Source organism: Nelumbo nucifera, chromosome 1 (assembly GCF_055504915.1).
Source record: "Nelumbo nucifera cultivar China Antique chromosome 1, China Antique-T2T, whole genome shotgun sequence".
In the NCBI taxonomy this organism is placed as follows: Eukaryota; Viridiplantae; Streptophyta; class Magnoliopsida; order Proteales; family Nelumbonaceae; genus Nelumbo; species Nelumbo nucifera.
The window spans coordinates 17,694,808-17,715,431 of record NC_142649.1 but is presented as its reverse complement, the minus strand read 5'-3'; the positions used below and the strand labels follow the sequence as shown (position 1 = coordinate 17,715,431).

The 20,624-nt window shown below is 42.9% G+C and overlaps 2 pseudogenes; both read left to right on the top strand.

Annotated features, from left to right (window-relative positions):
* The window catches only part of LOC148802970 (senescence-specific cysteine protease SAG12-like), a 51,128-nt pseudogene extending 37,877 nt beyond the window's left edge, over positions 1 to 13,251 (top strand).
* A 2,619-nt stretch (positions 13,252 to 15,870) lies between these two features.
* LOC148802969 (senescence-specific cysteine protease SAG12 pseudogene) overlaps positions 15,871 to 20,624 on the top strand; it is a 62,894-nt pseudogene continuing 58,140 nt past the window's right edge.

The following is a 20,624-nucleotide window of genomic DNA, read 5'->3' as shown; positions in this document are numbered from 1 at the left end:
GGTAAACCTTTCTATCCAGTGAGTGTTTACCCATCATATTCATGAACGCCAAGGTACCGTGAGAGAGTTCCCATTTTCTGGTGAAGCCCCTCCCACATCGGTCTATGACGCCCCCATCATCTTATGAAACACTTAGACAAGCCCAACAGCAAATGGATAGCCCATTTTCTGGTGCATTTCCTCATTACTGAAGGACCCATCCTCGTGCTAATGATGGAAGGCCTTTAGAGAGTTCATCATATGAATCTCCCTATCACATGCACTCATATTATCTGGAGGGAACAGATAATTACGCCCTAGTTCTATCTTTAGGTCAAACCAAAGTGACTCCCACTGACTTTCATAAAGCCAGATTTTGGTGGGCCTAAATCGGCTAGGGTTCCGCATGAGACCTCATGATGAGGTGTGGGGACCACCACTGAGGGAGGTCATCCAATGACCAAAAGGGACACCATGGCAATGATGTGCATTCAGCCATGGTGTGCAAAAGAGCCACTGTCGATTGAGCATGGGCCAAGTACTTATGGCCCATGTACGTAGCACATCACACATCCATACATCACATGCAGGGATAAATTGATCCAATTAATTATCTGTAAAGCCCATTTGAAGCCCATTTTAAATCCATAATATTAACCATTAATATTATCTAGGTATATGGGCCGAACGGTTCAACCCATATAGCTTTAAGGGTTAAGTGGGCTTATAGCAGTTTTAACTATTTAAAACTGGGCCTTTACAGGTTGGGCTGAATTAACCATTTAATTAAATATCAATCCTTAGGCCCATTAGTGGGAAAATTAGGGCTGACTTTCAGCCTTGATTAAACCCTAGATTTGGTCCAAACAGTTTGAACCAATCTTGGTTCGAATGGGTCTAGGGTTTGATCTTTAATTAAATCTTTAATTCAAGAAAATAATCTGAAATTAATTACTGATAAAAGAAAAACAACAATCAGTAAATCAAGGCTGTTCGCACAATCCATCCTGCAAAACAGAGGTTAGATCACAGAATGCAGTTTCACAAACTGCAAATCGTAGATAGCGATTCTCCCATCTGCGAAATCTTCTTCTCTGCGAAATCTCCCTTTCTGCGCCGCCATCTTCGATCCAATATTAAAATAAATAGAAATCCTATTTCTATTAATAATTACATCAGATCGAATACCTATACATTGAGTCTAGAAAAAAAAATTATTTACAGACCAAATGTAATAAATAAATCAAGAAACAGCAAATCTTGCAGGTTCCCTACGCAAACCAAGATTTCGATCTCCTCTTGTACGAACAGCCCATAAATCAAGAAAATCATAAAGAACAATTCTACACTGAATGGATGAGAGATCCATCCTATGGACGCCCAAAGATTGTGGAATAAGGGGCGAATTTCAAAAATTTTATCTCTCCCTTCAACTGGGAATCATATTCCCTATTTAGAAAATCATATTTTCAAGGATCAATCTTGAACCATAAACTGAACCAGATCTGAACCAAAAGGAGTGGGAGAGGATAATACCTGATACGGAGAAATACTATCTCCCAATGGAGGTGTTCATGCCCAAGGAAGGATCCAAAATCTGCTCCCACTGAAGATGGCGCAGTGAAGGATGGAATAGAATCAGCAATGTTCTTCAAAAGAACTTGACCCTTCGCAAGAATCAACTGGACGTGTTGTGAGTACAGCTCCAATCAATCTTTTCCCAAAAGATTGAAATCAAGATCCAATCTTGATTGCTCCCAAGAACTGGAGATCGAACTGAAGGAATGGCAATGGCAGGAAGGTGGCGGCAGAAGAGAATTCGCAGTATGCAGGAAATCTCTTAATCTCTCTTTCTTAAAGAGAAGAATGCTATTGATGTTATTGTATTCTTCAAGGCTGCCGCCCCCTTCCCCTTTTATAATCTTAAAGGGATCAGCTCCTAATCAGATTAGGAGTTGCTAATCCAAATCATATTTGGGTTAGAAGTCCCTTAGTGATAAGGGATAATCCTTATCTTATCTGTAGATCAGATCAGCTGTCTCCTAATCTAATTAAGAGGTTTCCAGATCTAAATCTTATTTTGATCTTGGACTCTCTGAGTGGATAGGGTCTAAGCCCAATCCTTTTAGCTGACCCACTTCAGAATTCGCCCCCTTTAAATGACTGATCAAATCAGCCCAGTTCGAAATGGGCTTAAGGCCCATTAAGGTTATGTACTCAAAAAACCTTCCAAATTGCTGCCCAGTTGGGCTTCCTTGTATGGCGTGGGACCCAAGCATTGATCTACACATCAGCCACATGGGTTCAGCCCAGCCTTTGTTACAAGGCCTGGCCGAATGCACTGCTGAAGACAGTGTACCCCCTGAAACCCATCAAATGAGCTCTATGGGCCCAACACTTACACTAAGTGGTCCCTGGGCCAAGCCACCTTGTAACACCCAGGGACTGTGGGCAGATGCAAGATTATCCCATCAGGTGTTATCCTCAATGGTCTTACACTTAACCTCTCAGCCCATAATGATGATACACTGCCCGACAAGAGAGGACCTCTCCCTCGGCTGCAAGGAACAGTGTTGCACTCTCCACTCATATGGATCCCGGGAATTAAAACCTTCTTGCAAACATTTCAGAAACCATATATATATTCTTTTATATCTTATATAAAATATATTTTGCAAAACAAATCTCAACGGTTGAAATCGGCTGCCGGCAGTCTTGGTTTCCATCAGTGAGAATGCATCCCCGATCATTACCTTTGTCTGACAAAGGGGCTGATCCTGTCACTATGATCACCCACTCAGATGAATTCTCGGGCTGTCCCAACATACCCAGGTTTTGACCGCCACTAAGGATCTCACTGATTGGTACATCAAAGATAGCCCAATCCGACACCTAGTGCAGTATCATAATCGAGTCTAGGGGTCGGGTGTAACTTTCTAGTTTTGCCCATCAATCTCCAAGGTCCAGGGCAATACTAGAAATTTGGTCCAGTTCAAAGATTCAATTAATCCTACACTGTATGTGCCTAGGGTCTCACCCTGGTAGCTGAGACTGGCCACCCCAACCGACTTGGTGGCACCACAGTGTCAGCCTTGTCAGGATAGGTCTCCCCAGACCGACCCACCGGCTGTGAACATTCTAAACTAACATGAGTCTCATTAAGTGTCCAGTTTAAGGGTATTACACAGAAACATACCAAGGGAACATGAATCAAATATGTATCTTTATTCATTTACAATAAACTCATAAAGTCCATCATTCTGATTGAAGCTAAGGGCATACAAAACTGTCTAACATTAGGGGTACAATTCGGGCGGGCTGGGCTGGGTTTTAGCTCAACCCAGGCCCAACCCTAAGAATTGGACCTAAAGCCCGAGTGCAAGGTCAAGCCCGAATTATTCAACCCAAGCCCAGCCCACACAAAAATTTTAGGCACTCAGGTTGGGCCTGGGCCCGGGCCAAACTTGAATTGGTTAATCAGCCCAAAGCCCAAAGCCCCACATTAAAATTTAATGAGCCTAATGAGTTTTTACTCATTTTCGGTTCTCAAATCATCTAGCACTCAATAATGTGAATTTCTCCTTTGTGCAAATAAAACACCAATAGTAACAATAGGTAGTGATGTAGCACAATCCGGTCACTCCTAGCTGGCGCTCGCATGGCTCCTGAGAGGTACCTGAGACGAGAGGAAAAAGGAAGAACTTCCGAGGGGTTTTCCGACGGGAACACTCCGATGCTTAAGTTAGTATTATGTGCAAGAAGCAAAAGGAGAACAAAGGCTAAGAGTGAGGATAGTGCGTTATCACTATGTTCAGGAGGTCAGAGATTCAAGAAGAAGTTTTCCTTTTGCTCTGAGGGCTTTTATAGGGACATTCACATTAGGTCGGACATAACCGCCACTGGGCTCCTGCGATGGCCGTTACCTGCCAGGGCTGCGCAGGTGGCCGTTGTGGTGTACGCTTCGCTCGGACTGTCGAAAGGACTAGGACTGCCCCGTCAGCAGAGGATATGGAGCAGTCTGACCGGTACGGTCTGTCAGTCGAAAGCTTCCTGGAGGGTGCTAGTGCGGCTTGTTCGCGAGCTATCTCGTGGCGAGCTGGGAACAGTCCAGGATTATCCTTAGTGAAATTGGTCCTCGGAATGACTTGTCTGTTAGGGAGCTCGGGCGAGTTAATAACTTTAGCTCACGAGCTACATTTTCCTCGGAGTATCTCTTCAGAGATAGCACGGGAAACCCGGAGTTTGCCTTGCGGCGGACTCCTCCCCTCGTGAGCTGTAACGTAGCAAACTGCTTCATGGGTCTGTCACTTGGTCGTTCTGGGCTCCAACGCTAGGCTGTCGCTCATGCTAAGTCGGCGTTCTTTGTATAAAGAACGCTGCTCCTGGGGTTCCTCCGGAGAGGCGCTTTTATTACCTCTCTCCCCGCCATGGCTATAAGCTCTTGTACGAGCTACCGAATAAGATTCCCACCTGGAAGCGGGATTACTTTGTGGTCCATGACCCCGAGGGGTGGCCCTTCCCCACTGCTTGGAGGGGCGCCATCCAGGACCCGGGGCCGAGATGGACCCTGAGATTCGGAAAATGATGCTGTCCTGGGCATCGGTAGGCTTCCTTTGCTCGGACTACTTGACTGAGGAGAAGCTCGTGCAGGCAGGCTTGAGCCCGGGTAGGTCAGCCTTTTAGGTCGCGTAGTGCCTTGTGACAATATTGTGCACACATGTATTTTGTTTCTTGTCGGACTAATATCTTGTGGTCTTTTGGCAGCCATCATGTCCAGTGCCGATTCACGCCGCCTTCTCTCGGGCAGCCAGAGGCGCCATGCGAAGAGGACGCACCCCGACCGGACCCCTCCTTCGAGAAGTACTGAGTTCGGGTCTACCGAGCCGGTTCTACCCTCTCCTCCGCCCGAGGTTCCGATGCCCCCTCCTGAGGGGGCTAGTGGGATTAACTGTATTCTTCTAGTCGCAGCATGGGCACTTCGATCTCTGCAGGGATTATTGCTTCAGTGCCGTAGGTGAGATTGAAGGGTGTTTCTCCCATGGCGATCTTCTCTGTGGTCCGGTATGCCCACAAAACACTGGGTTCTCATGGTGATGTCACTAGTGCTGGCTAACTTGGACAGGGCGTTGGCCTCAGCATTCTCTGACCTAGGGATTTGTCTGATGAAGTGTGATTGGAAGTCGAGTAGGGCTTCTCTGACTTTGGTTAAATAGGCTACCATGGTCGGCTCGCAAGCTTCATATTCGCCAACGACCTGGTTGACCACGAGTTGGGAGTCGTTGCAGATCACGATGTGCTTGGCCTTTACTTCTCTAGCTAAGGCTAGTCCAGCTATCAATGCCTCGTACTCCGCTTCATTGTTAGATGCCGCGAACTCGAAGCGTAGAGCGTACTCCAGTTTCGTGCCACTTGGGCCGTGCAGAACTATTCCGGCCCCGCTGCCCTGTTGGTTCGAGGAGCCATCTACATGAAGGATCCAGGGCTTCTCATCCCAGCTCGCGCTTGGCCTAGCTAGGAGAGATGCCACACTGGCTGCTACCTCATGGGGTTCAGACTGAACTGGCCTGGAAGCTTCAAGCTCACCCGAACTAGGGACTCGCGCTCGACTGGCCTAGGAGCTTCGGAGCTGAACATGCACTCGGCAATGAAATCTGCTAAGGCTTGGGCTTTAATGGCAGTTCGCGGCTTGTACTGGAGGTTGTACCCACTGAGCTCAACGGCCCACTTCGTCAACCGACCAAAGACCTTGGGCTTAAGCAATACTTGCCTCAGAGGTTTGTCAGTGAAGACGAAAATAGTATGAGCTTGGAAGTACGAGCGGAGCTTCCGAACTGCGATTATCAGTGCGTATGCTAGCTTTTCCATCTCCAGGTATCTCGTTTCTACTCCTTGCAATACTTTACTAACATAATAGATGGGTCGTTGGACCTGATCTACTTCCTTTATTGGTACTGAACTGATCACTTCGTCACTCGTCGAGAGGTACAGTTCTAAAACATCGCCCTCCTTGGGTCGGGCTAAGGTCGACACACTAGTGAGGTATTTCTTGAGCTTGTCGAACGCGAGCTGGCAATCTTGGGTCCATTCGAACCCTTTCCTCTTAATTGCCTTAAAGAACGGCAGACAGCGGTTTGCCGATTTAGACATGAAGCGGCTCAGGGCGGCTATGCGGCCATTCAACCTCTGAACCTCCTCCAGCTTCCGGGGTGGTCTCATATCTAAAATGGCCTTAACTTTATCTAGGTTGGCCTCGATGTCGCGCCGGTTAACGATGTATCCTAAGAACTTGCCCGAGGTCACACCAAACACACACTTGTTTGGGTTTAGTCTCATATTAAACTTACGCAGAATTTTGAAAACAGAATGCAAATCTTATATTAATTCATGTGAGAATTGATTTTTGACGACCATGTCGTCTACATAGCATTCTACTTTTATGCCGATTAACGGTGCAAACAACTTATTTACTAGCCTTTGAAAGGTTTCCTCTACATTTTTCAACCCGAAGGGCATAACCTTGTAACAGTATATGCCGAATTCCGTGATGAAGGCAGTCTTTTCTTCGTCCGCCAGGTCCATCTTGATTTGGTTATAGCCTGAATAGGCGTCCAAGAAACTTAGCAACTCGTGCCCTGAGGTTGTGTCCACCAATCGGTCAATTCTGGGGAGTAGGAAGCAGTATTTTGGGCAAGCCCGATTCAGGTCGGTGTAGTCGACGCACATACGCCACTTGCCGTTGGCCTTCTTTACTAGGATGGGGTTGCCTACCCAACTCGGGTAGTGGACTTCTCTTATGAAGTCAGCTACGAAGAGCTTCTCGACCTCCTCGTCGACCGCTTTCCTCCGCTCCGGGGCTAGGTTGCGTTTCTTCTGTCTAACGGGCCTAACTATAGGATCAGTGTTCAGCTTGTGAGTTATGAGTTCGGGGTCTATACCGGGCATCTCTGCCGCGGACCATGCAAAAATATCTAAATTTTGAAGTAAGAAGCTTACCAGTTCAGATTGTAGGGGCTCTTGGATGGAGCGCCGATCTGAAGCATCCGAGCTAGGTCTGCTGCTGAGGTCGGGACTGCGACTGTTTCTTCCATGGGCGCGGTTCGATCTTCGCCTTGCTCCGTGGGTCGCTCCAGTTCGAGGTCGTCGACCACCTTGGTTTTCCCCTTCAGGGCGGCAACATAGCATTTGCGGGACTCGAGCTGGTCGCCCCGCGCTACTCCCACACCCAAGTCTGTTGGGAACTTCATAGCGAAATGGTAAGTGGAGACCACCACCCGTAGGACATGGGTGATCGGTCGACCTATTATGACATTGTAGGGGGAGGGGGTCGCGACCACCAGGAAGTTGTGTTCGAATTTGACCACACAAGGCCATGTGCCAACCTCTATAGGTACTGTTACTTTCCCAAGGGGACGGACTTCTCCGTTGAAGCCCTGATGAACTTACAATTTATCTATAATTTTTGAGGACTTTAGCATGGATTTTTATGCCGGTTTTATTAATTTTTGCCTTAATTTAGCTTAATGCTAAGAATAAGTTTCAAGGATAATTAATCCAAGAAAAGGAAGGAAAAAGGCAAGAAAAGAAGGTTCAAAAAGACCAATTTAAGTCCAGCCCGGTCGTGGAAGCAAGAGAGAGCACTTCGGCCCAAGAAGAGCAAGTGAATTCCTTGAGAAAACCCAAGAAAAGAAAGCCTAGCTATGAGTAGAATTCGGCCCAGCAAGGAAGGCCCATTCTCAGCCCAAAAGAGCAGCTCAATGTATAGCTATCATGTTCTAAGAGAGAGCCTAAGAGCAGCCCAAATAGCAGCCCTTAGGAGGCTTTCAAGAGAGCTCTAGAAAGTTTAAGAAAGGGGTGTAATACACCCCATTCTAGAGGCTTCAAGAAGGGGCAAGAGCCCCCTTGAAAAACTATATAAGGAGGCCTCTAGGAGGGGGGAGAGGTGTTCAATTGCTTGAGAGGAAGGCTCTCCCACTCTTAGAGGTTTGGCCACCTTGAGAGAAGAGAAGAGAAGAAGGCTAGGCACAAGGAAGAAGAAGAAGAAGGGCTGAAGGAAGTTCAAGACAAGCAAGCTAGAAGAGAAGGTGAGTTTGAATTAAGGGTTTGTGATTCAAAGATCTTTTGTAATAAATCAATTGTAGTTTCATTTTCTTTTGATTTGAATTCAGTTTCTTTGTTATATTTTCTTTCTTCTTTCTCCTTTTTTTCCATTCTTCCTTGATGTATTTCAGCTTGTAAAATTTCAGTTCAACAATCTAATTCTTTTTGATTCATTCAAATGGTCATGAATTGTACTTGAAGTTTCTTGATTAAGGGTGTTATTGTAGATTAATTCGGCCAACTAACCTTCAAAACTCAGATCTGAATTCTCAAACTGGCCATTGTGGTGTATGCTTCACCCGGAGGAGTAACACATTTCCAAAGTGGTAGGCATGCTTTTGCCTATCAAGAGACGTGGATGCAGACTGTCGAAAGGACTGGGACTGCATTGTCAATAGAGGATATGGCACAGTCTAACCGGTACGGTCTGTCAGTTGAATGCTTCATGGGGGTGCTAGTGCGGCTCATTTGCGAGCTATCTCATGGTGAGCTAGGAACACTCCAGGATTACCCTTAGTGAAATCGGTCCTCGGAATGACTTGCCTGTTAGAGAGCTCAAGCGAGTTAATAACTTTAGCTCACGAGCTACATTTGCCTCGGAGTATCTCTTCAAAGATAGCACGGGGAACCCGGAGTTCGCCTTGCGGTGGAATCCTCCCCTCGTGAGCTGTAATGTAGTAGACTGCTTCGTTGGCCTATCACTTGGTCGTTCTGGGCTCCAACGCTAGGTTGTCGCTCATGCTAAGTCGGCGCCTACGTGTCACCATTTCATAGGTTGGGTCAAATCATCCTTCATCACTACCCTTCATCCGAGCCATCAAGAAACTGAAGGACTACCAATGCACCAAAGAATGCCAAAAAGCCTTTGATGAACTAAAGTCTTACCTTGCCTTGCCTCCTTTGCTCACTCGGCCGCTTCGTGGGGACACACTGTTCTTATACCTCTCGACTAGGGACAAGGCCCTTAGTTCTGTTTTGGTGAGGTCTCGGAAGGTTAGGAGATTGGCTAAGATGACGGATGAGGTCTCTGAAAGCTCAGGATGAAGAAGGCAAATGGTGATCTTTGCCTCAACTAGCACCCTATTTACTGGGAAACAGACAGCTCAAATCTTCTTGGATCTAATGGCCGCGGAGCAGCCGACTTGACTGCCCAATCTGATGCGTGACACGCATCATCGACCTTGGTAGTGCAAAACGACACTGAGTGATCAAGCCTATTCGTCCACCGGCTCTGGGCCAGAAGTAACCCAACCTGGACGAACCGACGCCCGTCCCGCATACGGTCACGACTCATCGACTCCGATACCTATCTTGTGAGGCACATGATCAGGGGGCACGAGCCTCTCATACCCGTACAAGGCACGGTACCGAGCCCTTGGCCCATTATAACTTTCTCAAGAGGTAAACTCATCAACAAAGCAGATGCCACCAAAGCAACTAAGGGATGCCCACAAAATCTAAGGTCGACACCTCCGCACCTTTGAGCTAAGGCTATCTCTGAGGTCTACATTGGAACATGCCACTTAGTGCCTCCCGATAATAATGTTACACTCTCTTCAGCCAAAACCAAGGTCCCTACTCGAATCTCCACCACGACCTCGAGAGTGGGGGGCAGGCTCAAGTATAAATAAGTGGTGTCACTCCCTAGGTAAGCTATCTTGGATTTTCTACTCTCAAGCTCTCTAGCATCTGGGTGACCTTGTTTGAGCTACCTCTCTTAGATCTCTCCGACCCCTTGTTACGCACTTACTAACTTGACCGTCAGAGTCTCCACCCCTAGGATAACACCCGGGCCTCTGACATGCTTCTTCCTTCACAAGTCGGACTTTTTGCCCTCAACTTGATAAGCCCTCGGACTCAATTAGCCCTCATCTATGGAAGCATAATTACAGTGTTGCCCTCGGCCCAACCTTGGCAACAACGGAAACCTAAAAATTTGAGCAAAAAATAGTCGACCTGTTTGACTCAGCAACTAGGTCAGGTTAAACGCTGCAATTAAAATTGAAATAAAATATAGGGTAAAATACAAAAACCTCCCCTAAAGTTTCTAACAATCATAAAAACCTCCCCTATAATTTCATTTTAGCAAAAAACTCCCCTCTATTTTTGACAAAATTAACAAATACGTCCCTTCTGTCAATGACCAAGACGGAAAGTGTTAAAGAGGTGATCATTTTTTTCAAAATACCTATTTTACCCTTTCTCGAACACTGTTCATCTTCTTCCCCATTCGAACCCAAAAGTAGAGGCAACAACAACACCCCTCTATATCTGATTTCTTCCTCTTCTCCCATCTTCTTCGACTTCTTATTCTTTTCCATTCTTCTTCTTCTTCTCCTTCTTTTCTTCTTCTTCTTCTTCCTCTGTTTCTTCTTCTTCTTCTTCTAGCATTGTCCCCTTCCATCGCCCTTGTTTTCTACCACCGATAGGGGAAGAAAGGGTGTCCTTGGTTTTGATCTAAAAATGATTACAAAAGAAATTAATAATCTGAAAATAATAAATAGAAGTTCTGAAGAAAACAAGATGGTAATCATGGAGTTGGGACTTGGGAAGACCTCAGATTTGAGATCTCGTTCGTGTTTGTGGAATTGTGGATTCAGAGAGACTTCTGAGTTAATGTTAAGAAGGAATTTGGATTTCACAGATTTGCTTTTGATTTTGATGACTGAGGACTTGTTTCAATCGAGAAACATGTTAAGCCATGTAGTAGTCATTACTCGTTAGTCAAAAAGAAAAAAACACAATTTCAAAACCAAGGGCACCCTATGCCTATGCCTATACGAATGTGATGTGTGGTAAAGAATTTCATCTTCTTCCCCATTCGAACCTAGAAAGCGATCCGAAAATGGATGCCGACAGGGGAAGGAGAAGGAAGGAGGGGAAGGAGGAACAAGAAGAAGAAAAGAGATGGAGAAGAAAGGGAGGGAGCACAGAGGGGGGAGAAAGATGGTGGGAAAAGGTGGATCGACGCTGAGTTTGAATCTACCGCTGCAACCAGATAGAGAAAGGGAAAAAGGAGAACAAGAAGCCGAAGAAGATGAGAGATTAGAGAAGAGGAAGTGATCGGATTTAGAGGGGTGCCGCCGCTGCCTCTACTTCTGGGTTCGAATAGGGAAGAAAATGAACAGTGTTCGAGAATGGGTAAAATAGGTATTTTGAAAAAAATGATCATCTCTTTAACGTTTTCCGTCTGGATCATTGACGGAAGGAAGGTATTTGTTAATTTTGTGGAGAGGTTTTTATTAAAATGAAACTATAAGGGAGGTTTTTATGATTGTCAAAAACTTCAAGGGAGGTTTTTGTACTGTACTCTAAAATATATAAATTAGACCTGAACTAAACATATATATACATACATATATTACATATAAAATGTAATTATACATTTTTATTTATATAATAAATAATTTATACACTTATATAGCGGATGATGTGTCACTCTAATCCATCCGATTTGGATGGTTGAACCTCTGACCTGTGACCCAGCAGTGGGCCAGTGGCTCAACCTCTTGATCGGTTTTAAAACACTGCCTTAGACTTTGCACAGATAGAACGCAATCAGTGCCAATTAATGCTGTGGGTGGTTGCAATGATATAGGAATGTACTTTCAAGTTAATGAAGGAACAATAGCCTTTCTAAATGTGTATTTTCATGTATATGTGTTTATATACGTGTAAATGGATATTGTCAAAGAGTGAATGGAAGTATAAGATTAGAAAAAAATTAGATTTGACTGGTTAAACTAAACATTGAATAGTTTATGGTCCAGCCAATAGCATAGTAGCTTTCATCATGGTTGCGTCCTCTAAGTGCTAGAAAATATGTTCCCCAATTTGCGCATGTAATAGATGCCACTTTTTGATATGATTTATATTATATATAAAAGTATCGATGCAGAGTGAATGTTTTTTTGGATTAATCGATTGTCTTCAGTTAGGTTTTAGTTATCGGTACAACTAGTTTGGTTAATTAAACCGTGATCACTCCCAATTGTGCGTATTGAGTCGATATGGGTGTGTATCGATCCATATCGCATGCACACATGGTTTTTTACTAAAAAATGAGCTAGAATGGGGTGTCCAATTTCTTAAACCACTAAGCCATTTAGCTTCTTGTGATAATAAGTAAAATAAAATAACCTTATGAATTTTTTTTGTCTAAATCCAATTCAAATAAATAATACATATTTATGTTTAACAACTCTAACAAAAAATTAAAAATAATAATATACAAAATCAGTATTTGGTAAAACAATAGAATAAATAATCTAATAGATCCACATTTATATGAGAAGATTAATTATTTGAATCTCATGAAATTTATAGAAATAAAATATTTTTAATGGAATAATTATTTTAATACTTAAAGTTTATAAATTTGCACATATGTATCTTAATATATATAATTTGATTTTCAATTTTATTATATTATTTCATTTTATTATTGCATATATAAACAATTTTATACATCAAAATTTCGTTTTAATATATATATATAATGATTTTTTTAATTTTTTGTCTATTTTATTTTGTTAATTTACTTTAAACTTTTAGAATTATTTTTTTCAATTTTTTAAAAGATATTCTTCTCATGGCTTGGAGTGGTCCATGACTAGCCCAAGACTCGACCTGTGGACCAGCCCACGTTGGCCGTAGGAGACAAGGTAAAAAAAAATCAAAATTAAGCAGCAGGAGGCGATAATTGAATGCAAAATCCAAGAAACCTTAACATTAAGTCTCATTTTCCACTTGTGTAATGGGACTTCAGTGTGTGGCAATATCCGTCAAATGAGCAATCTCCGCAGGCCATTCCCCATCAACTTAATTACAATTACAATCCATAATCGAGACACGGCCAACCAGTTATATATGGTGATCATCCAGCAAAATTTGACAAAGTGGTGACATGGTTGCGTCCTTTGAGTGCAAGAAAATCATATACAGCCCCATCAATTCCTAATGATAAATGTTATAAGTCAAACACCCCCTGCACGGCAAGGAAATTAACATAGTTTCCTTGGGGAAGTGCACATGCATGCAAACTCTATATAAATGAAAACCACAAAAGGATTTGGACATGGATCCTCAATTACTATGCGAATCCAACGAGATGTTGCTGCCTCAAATGGTGGCCTTTGTGGCATTTCCATGAAAGCCTCTTATCCTACCGCCTAATTAAACATCTATCAACTAAACTAGCTAATAAATACATGCATCCATGGTGATAGTTGATATCGCTCGGAGTTGGTCAATGAATATGTTATAACTTTGTCATTGAGTGGGTTGTCGTTTTGAATGTTCCGTATTAGGCAAGTATTAAGTGCTAATTATTTGTCATTGATCGTGTAACTTAAATTATCTATACTAGTACTGAATGTTTACCTATACAAGGTGTACGTATTTGATATATATATGATTGTTGTTTTCACTTTCCACCATTTGTATGTGATGTCTTCATCATCTACTTGTTAATTTCTAGATGATGTTATTGCGAATATAGGTGTATTTGATATATATGATTGTTGTTATCACTTTCAACCATTTGTGTGTGAAGTCTTGATCATCTACTAGGATGTAGATGATGTTATTGGGAATTAGGTATATCAATTTACCCTAAATCCCACCTCCCTTCCTCTTATTTTAAGATTACATGAAGTTAAAAGGAAAGCTTTCAGAGGTCTATAACTACAATCTCAATCAATCCGAAATCAAACCAAATCATCTTTTAAATTAAGGAGACTAATGCGAAAATTAACTAACAAGAATGAAAATCTACCAATGCTGGTTATGAAATGTATGCATTTGATGTAGACTTGATTAAACTTTATAGAAGCAATCCTAGTTGAGCTTAACTAGGAATGGTGTCTCTTGAGATTTTTGGACGAACAAAGGTCTTGTGATTGCTTCTTGATGCGCAAGGGTGGATATCTGAGCTGGGAAGGGCTCTGCCTTTCTTGAAGGCTAGGATGAAAACACTGAGAGAAATTGGGGTGTTTAGTGGGTTCTAATCTGAGATTGAAACTCTTTCTGAAGTTCTTGGCTGAAAAGGTTTATTCGGGTGGGGATTCTAGGTTCTTGTTTTTCTTCAAAAGTCTCTAGCTTAAAACCCATCTTATTTATAGAGAGGAAGGGCTGAAGCAGGTCTGAGACTTTTAGTGGGTTTTAATCTGAGACTGAAACTCTTTCTGAAGTTCTTGGCTGAAATGGTTGGGTATTCGGGTGGGGATTCTAGGTTCTTGTTTTTTCCTCAAAAGTCACTAGCTTAAAACCCATCTTATTTATAGAGAGGAAGGGCTGAAGCAGGTCTGAGTGTATGAAGCTTGTCAGATGGGCAATGCCCACCTTTTAAGTTTACCGTCTTCAAATACGGATTTTTCTTCCCCTCTTGAGTTAGTATTTTCTGATGCATGGGGACCTACCCCAACTTTATCCAATAAAAGATTCTGGTATTATCTTCTATTTATGGATGCATATTCAAAATTTTCATGGATTTTTCCTATTGAGCGAAAATCAGATGTGTTTAATATGTTTCTTAAATTTAAGAATCATGTTGAGAATCTTTTCTCTACCAAAATCAAGATGTTTCAGAGTGATTGGGGTGGTGAATTTCGCTCTCTCTCCCGTTATCTTGACAGTGGTGGTATTACTCACCATCTTAGTTGTCCCCACAGGCATGAACAGAACTGCAATGTTGAATGTAGACATCGGCATATTATTGAGTCCACCTTATCTCTATTAGCGTCATCTTCTCTCCCTCAGTCCTTCTGAGCCGATGCTGCTGAAAATGTAGTCTTTCTTATCAACAAACTACCTATTCTAGGTCTTGGTAATTTCTCTCCTCATGAGAAGTTATTTGGCAAACCTCCTGATTATTCTATATTGAAAGTATTTGGCTGTAAATGTTTTCCTCTACTTTGGCCTTATAATTTTCACAAGATGGATTTTTTCTTTGCTCCTTGTATCTTTATTGGCTACCGCAGCAGTCACAAAGGGTATCGTTGTTACAACCCTACTACTGGCAAAGAAATCATTGCTCACCATGTCGTTTTTTATGAACATTCCTTTCCTAGAATGGTACAGTCATCGCCATCTCCCAACCCTGCTGCTCCTACTGGGGTTACTCTCCCCTCTTTGGGTTTTATTAATGCTTACACGTGTCCAACTTCTACTGATTCTGATCCTGAGGCATCTCCTGATCACTCACCATCCATATCTGTTACTAATGAGGAATTTGCCACTTTTTCCCCTAAACCAGAACAGGAAGCTTCCATCACTGATGATCTCTTACCAATTCGGCGCACCAACCCTATTCAGGAGTAGCATGACACAACCCATGCCGTGGAGCCCCCTGTCCGTACTCATACTATGACAACTAGGTTAATGGCATCCAGATCGGCTCATGCTCTGATAGCTACTCGCCACCCTCTTTCTCTTGCTCTAGTCCATGATGTTACTGCTCAAGAAGAGGAGCCATCTTCCTACGGATAGGCTGCTAAGTCCCCTCATTGGCGTTCTGCTACGACTGCTGAATTTCACGCACTACTCCATAATGGCACTTGGGAGTTGGTTCCCTATGATTCCTCTATGAACGTCGTTGAACATTACAAGGCCCGTCTTGTCGCGTAAGGTTTCATTCAAGTTCCGAGAGTTGACTTCATTAAGACCTTCAGCCCCATTGTCAAACCGACAACTGTGCATGTTGTTCTTTCAGTAGTAGTTTCCCATGGATGGGATATCCGCTAGTTAGACGTCCGTAAAGCCTTCCTCAATGGTTTTATTACTAAGACGATCTATATGTGCCAACTGAAAGGATTTGAGGATAGTAATTATCCTGATCATGTCCGTAATGCCTTCCTCAATGCCTCAGGTTTGTTTCTCTCTCAGCGAAAGTACATATTGGACCTCTTGTTGAAGACTATTCTTGCTGCAGCCAAACCGATTTCTAGTCTATTGGTCACCTCTTCTCATCTCTCTTGGTTTTATGGCGAGTTACTCCCTGATCCCACTCAGTATCGGAGCATAGTGGGTGCACTCCAGTACGTCACTCTTACTCAACTGAATGTTGCTTTTGTAGTCAATAAAGTGTCAATTTTTGCATGCTCCTACTACTGAGCACTGGACTACAGTTAAACGAATTCTACTATATCTAAAGGGTTCCATTAAAACTAGTTTATTTTTCTTGGGTCGTGCATCAGAGACATTGATTGCTTACTCAAATGCTGACTGGGCTAGTTGCCCTGACGATAGACGATCTACTAGAGACCATGGTATTTTTCTTGGTTCTCATTTGATCTCGTAGAGTGCCAAGAAGCAGCTGACTATTGCTCACTCTAGCACTAAGGCTGAATTCCAAGGTCCAGCCAATGCCACCACTGAACTCTTGTGGCTCAATTCTCTTCTCTCTAACTTGGGGTCAAACTTAGATCTCATCGGTTCTCTGCTGTGATAATATTGGGGCCACGTATCTTGCAGCTTTTCCCATTTTCCGTGCCCGTACTAAACATATTGATGTTAATTTCCATTTCCTTCGGGATCTTATCATTATGAAGTGTATAATCGTGTGGTTCCTTTCCACACAAGATCAACTTGCCGATATTTTCACTAAGCCACTTCCTTCTCAATGGTTTGAATGGCTTAGGTCCAAGCTTCAAGTGCTTCCAACCCACTTTTGCTTGATGGGGCATATTGAGAAGCTGACCAACCCTAGGTCGGCCAGCCCTAGCTCTTCCACTCTTAGCAAAGAAAGCTCTAGCCTTCCTACTAAAGAGAGCTCCAACACTCTTACCAAAGAGAGCCATAGATCTCCTACAAAAGAAGGCTCTAGTCTTCCAACCAAAGGACCAACTACAATACAGAATACTCTTACCAAAGATAGATCAATCAGAGCATAAAGGAAACTCTCTTCTTAGCAAGTTTCCTACTGAAGACCTTTTCTTATTGCTCTGTTTCTATTATTGTAATTGATTTTAATTTATTCTTTATTATTTTGTATAAATATTCAGCCATGTATAGTTATTCATCATAGTGAAATTTGACCTATTCTTTGAAGAACATTATTCTCTTAAACTTTAACTAAGACAAGGTAGAACCAAAATTATATATGCAACAGTAGGCGGTAATTGAGTGCAAAAGCTAAGAAAACAAAACATTGTCTCATTTTGCACTTTATTAATGGGACTTCTGTGTGGGATCATCCATCATCCAATGAGGCCGCTCCTTATCAACTTATTTATTCTCCATAATCGAGACACGACCAACCCATGTATATATATAGATAGATAGCTAGATATGATCCAGCAAAAATTGATAAAGGTTGAGGCATTGCATCTTTTTGAGTGCAAGATAAAATTAAGCACAACCTCCCAAATATTGAATGTATTATTACCACTCTCACACCACTAAATTTCTTAATTAAAAATGTCAAGTCAAACACCCCTACACGGCAAGGAACATAGTTGTATGCTACTTGGGGAATTGCACATGCTGCTCTGTATAAAGGATAGTCACCAAAGGAATTGCACATGCAGCTCTGTAAATATGTCATTTCAGACAATGGCATGACAACTCATCTGGATGGCCTCTCTATTGATCATTTTAGGAGCTTTTGCTTCTCAAGCTAGTGCTCGTACTCTCCAACATGCATCTATGTTGGAGAAGTTTGAACAATGGATGACTTGCTATGGAGTTGTATATATATACCAGGACAACGTCAATGTAGAGAAGGGGAAGCGTTTCAACATATACAAGGACAATTCGAAGCTCATAGATTGTTTCAACTTGGCCGAAGATAGACCCTACAAGTAAAGCATAAATGTATTTCCTCAATGAACTGATGAAGAGTTAAAGCACTACCATTATGGGTACATAAATTTTGTAGAACAAAGGCCAGTGTTGAGGCGAGGTCAACGACATTTGCTTCGAATGTCGTCAACCTTGAGGGAGGCTGCGACCCTATGAGCACTGATCAGATCTATATGGATCCTGTCGTGTCTCTTTTTCAGGTGGGCCAAGAAGAATGTCCTGCTGGTCCATACTCTTTTGACATATGTCAATTCATCTCGAACATCAACATCTCTATGCACAACTGCCTTAACGATCCTCATGTAGCTCTTCAGATGGGGAGTGGTGTGCTCCTCCCCCAGGATGTGTAGTACTATCGTGGCTTGGACCTAGCTGAGGTCGGCCCAAGGATGACTCAGTGAGGAATTTCTCCATAGAAGTTGGAGGCTTCAATTCAATTTCCTAGCATAGGTCGGGGTGACAGACGCCGTTTGTTGCCACGATGAGTTGTACAACCATGTCAATGTTAGGGATTTGGAGATGCTCCAAGTTGAACCTCCTACTGTATTCACAGAGTGTCTCATTAGGTCTCTAAATGCTATTTAATAGGCAGGTTGCAGACTTAGGGTGCCTTTTATTGGTGGTGAAGCGAGTGGTAAATAGATTGGCGAGCCAATCCCAACTTCTTATGGAGTCGGGGGCCAATCCTGAGTACCATAGTCGAGCTATATCCCAGAGGGTTTTTGGGAAGGCAATAAATAGGCTTGCATCGTTGGCCCCATGTAGTTGCATTAGGGCTTGGAAATTATTAGCATGGTCTATCGAGTCTATCATTCCATTGTAGGATTCAGAGCTGGGTGCGCTGAAGTTCTTTGATCGTGGGGCCATAAGTATCTCGGGCTTTAGTGGTGAGGTGCAAGATATAGGCCACCCAGATAAGGTATCTGCTTGGCTGGTTGCTTTGATTTCTTATTTCTTGTCCATCATGCTCACATATAAAGTGAGATGACTTTTCTTTGAGGTGCGGTGAGTGCATCTGCATAGGGTGGCAATTTTTCTCATCCTTGATGAGTACCCGAGCTCCCCAACCCGACGAATATATCCCTGCCCCGCCCAGCCCCAATTCATATATATATATATTATTCATTTATTTGATTAATAAATTATAAAAACTCAAAAACATAAAAAGTAAAAAATTAAAAATTAAAACTTAAAAGACAAAAACTATTCTAAAAAACTCTCGAGACTTCTTGAGTCTTGACTACCACTCGATAGACAGAGGTGAGAGGACAAAGAAAGAGTCTCAAAGAACCCTAGTTCTTCTTCTTTCTTTGTCTATTGTTGCCAATTGTCGTCACTTGATGGACATCAAACATCTTTGCTAAAATCCTAGTTCTTCAATCTCCCTTCATCTATCGTCGTCGATCGCAACTTGCAAAGGTCCTCTCTCTCTCTCTCACTCTCTCTCTCTCTGTCTCTCGCTTTCTCTCAGTCTCAGTCTTTGTGTAATCAAGGATTCAGGTCTTTGACAGGGAATTCATCCCTATTAGGGTCAAGGATGGAGGAGAATTCCTTTCCCCGATGGGGATGGGGGATGATTTGGGGGTCGAGGTCGAGGATGGGTAATGTAATCCCTACCCTGTTTCCATTCCTACGTCTACGATGCCTTCTTTTGGATCCTTTGGAGGAACTGGCGGCTTCAGTCCCTATGGGAGTAGTATCTCAACTTTCTACTGGGAGCTGATTCTGATTTTGGTCAGGCACCCAGTTCTCTACCTGGGGTCGGTTAAGGTTTTGGTTAGGAACCCGGTCAAAGACCTGGTTGGGAATCTGACTGGGAACCCAAGCAGATGTTGTGGGAATCTGACTAGAAACCCAATCAAATGTCAGAAACTCGGTTAGAGACTTTGTTGGGAATCTAACTGGGAACCCAACCGGTTAGACACCGGGTTCTCGCTGGTTCTAATGTTGTTGTTGTTGAATCTGCGGTTGTTGTGTCTATTGTTGCCCCCTATTAGGGTGGCAAACTTTGAAGGGATGAGAGATCCATCCTATGGACGCCCAAAGATTGCGGAATAAGGGGGCGAATTTCAAAAATTTTTCTCCCTTCAACTGGGAATCGCATTCCCTATTTAGAAAATCATATTTTCAAGGATCATTCTTGAACCTTAAACTGATTCAGATCTGAACCAAAAGGAATAGGAGAGAATTATACCTGATACGGAGAAGTAGTATCTCCCAATGGAGGTGTTCATGCCCAAGGAAGGATCCAAAAACTGCTCCACTGAAGATGGCGCAGTGCAGGATGGAGCAGAATCAGCAGTGTTCTTCTCCAAGAACTCTGTCCTTCGCATGAATCAGCAGGATGGTACGTGAACACAACTTCCTTTCAATCCTTTCTTAAAGAACTGATGTCAAGATCCAATCTTGACTTCTCCCACAACTGGAGATCGAACTGGCAAACAGGGCGGCAAGAACATGGAGGCGGCAAGAGAGTATTTGCAGGGTGCAGAATTCTCTCTTCTTGATTTCAGCACTAAAGAAAATCTGATGATGTGTGTCTTAGGCTGCCGCATCCTTCTTTTTGTTAACCTAAAAGATCAGCTCCTAATCCAATTAGGAGCAGCTTATCCAAATATGATTTGGATAAGACTTCTCTTTAGGTGATAGGGATAAACCCTTATCTTCTCTGCAGATTAGATTAGCTTTCTCCTAATCTCATTGTTAGACAGTTTTGTATGCCCTTAGCTTCAATCAGAATGATGTAC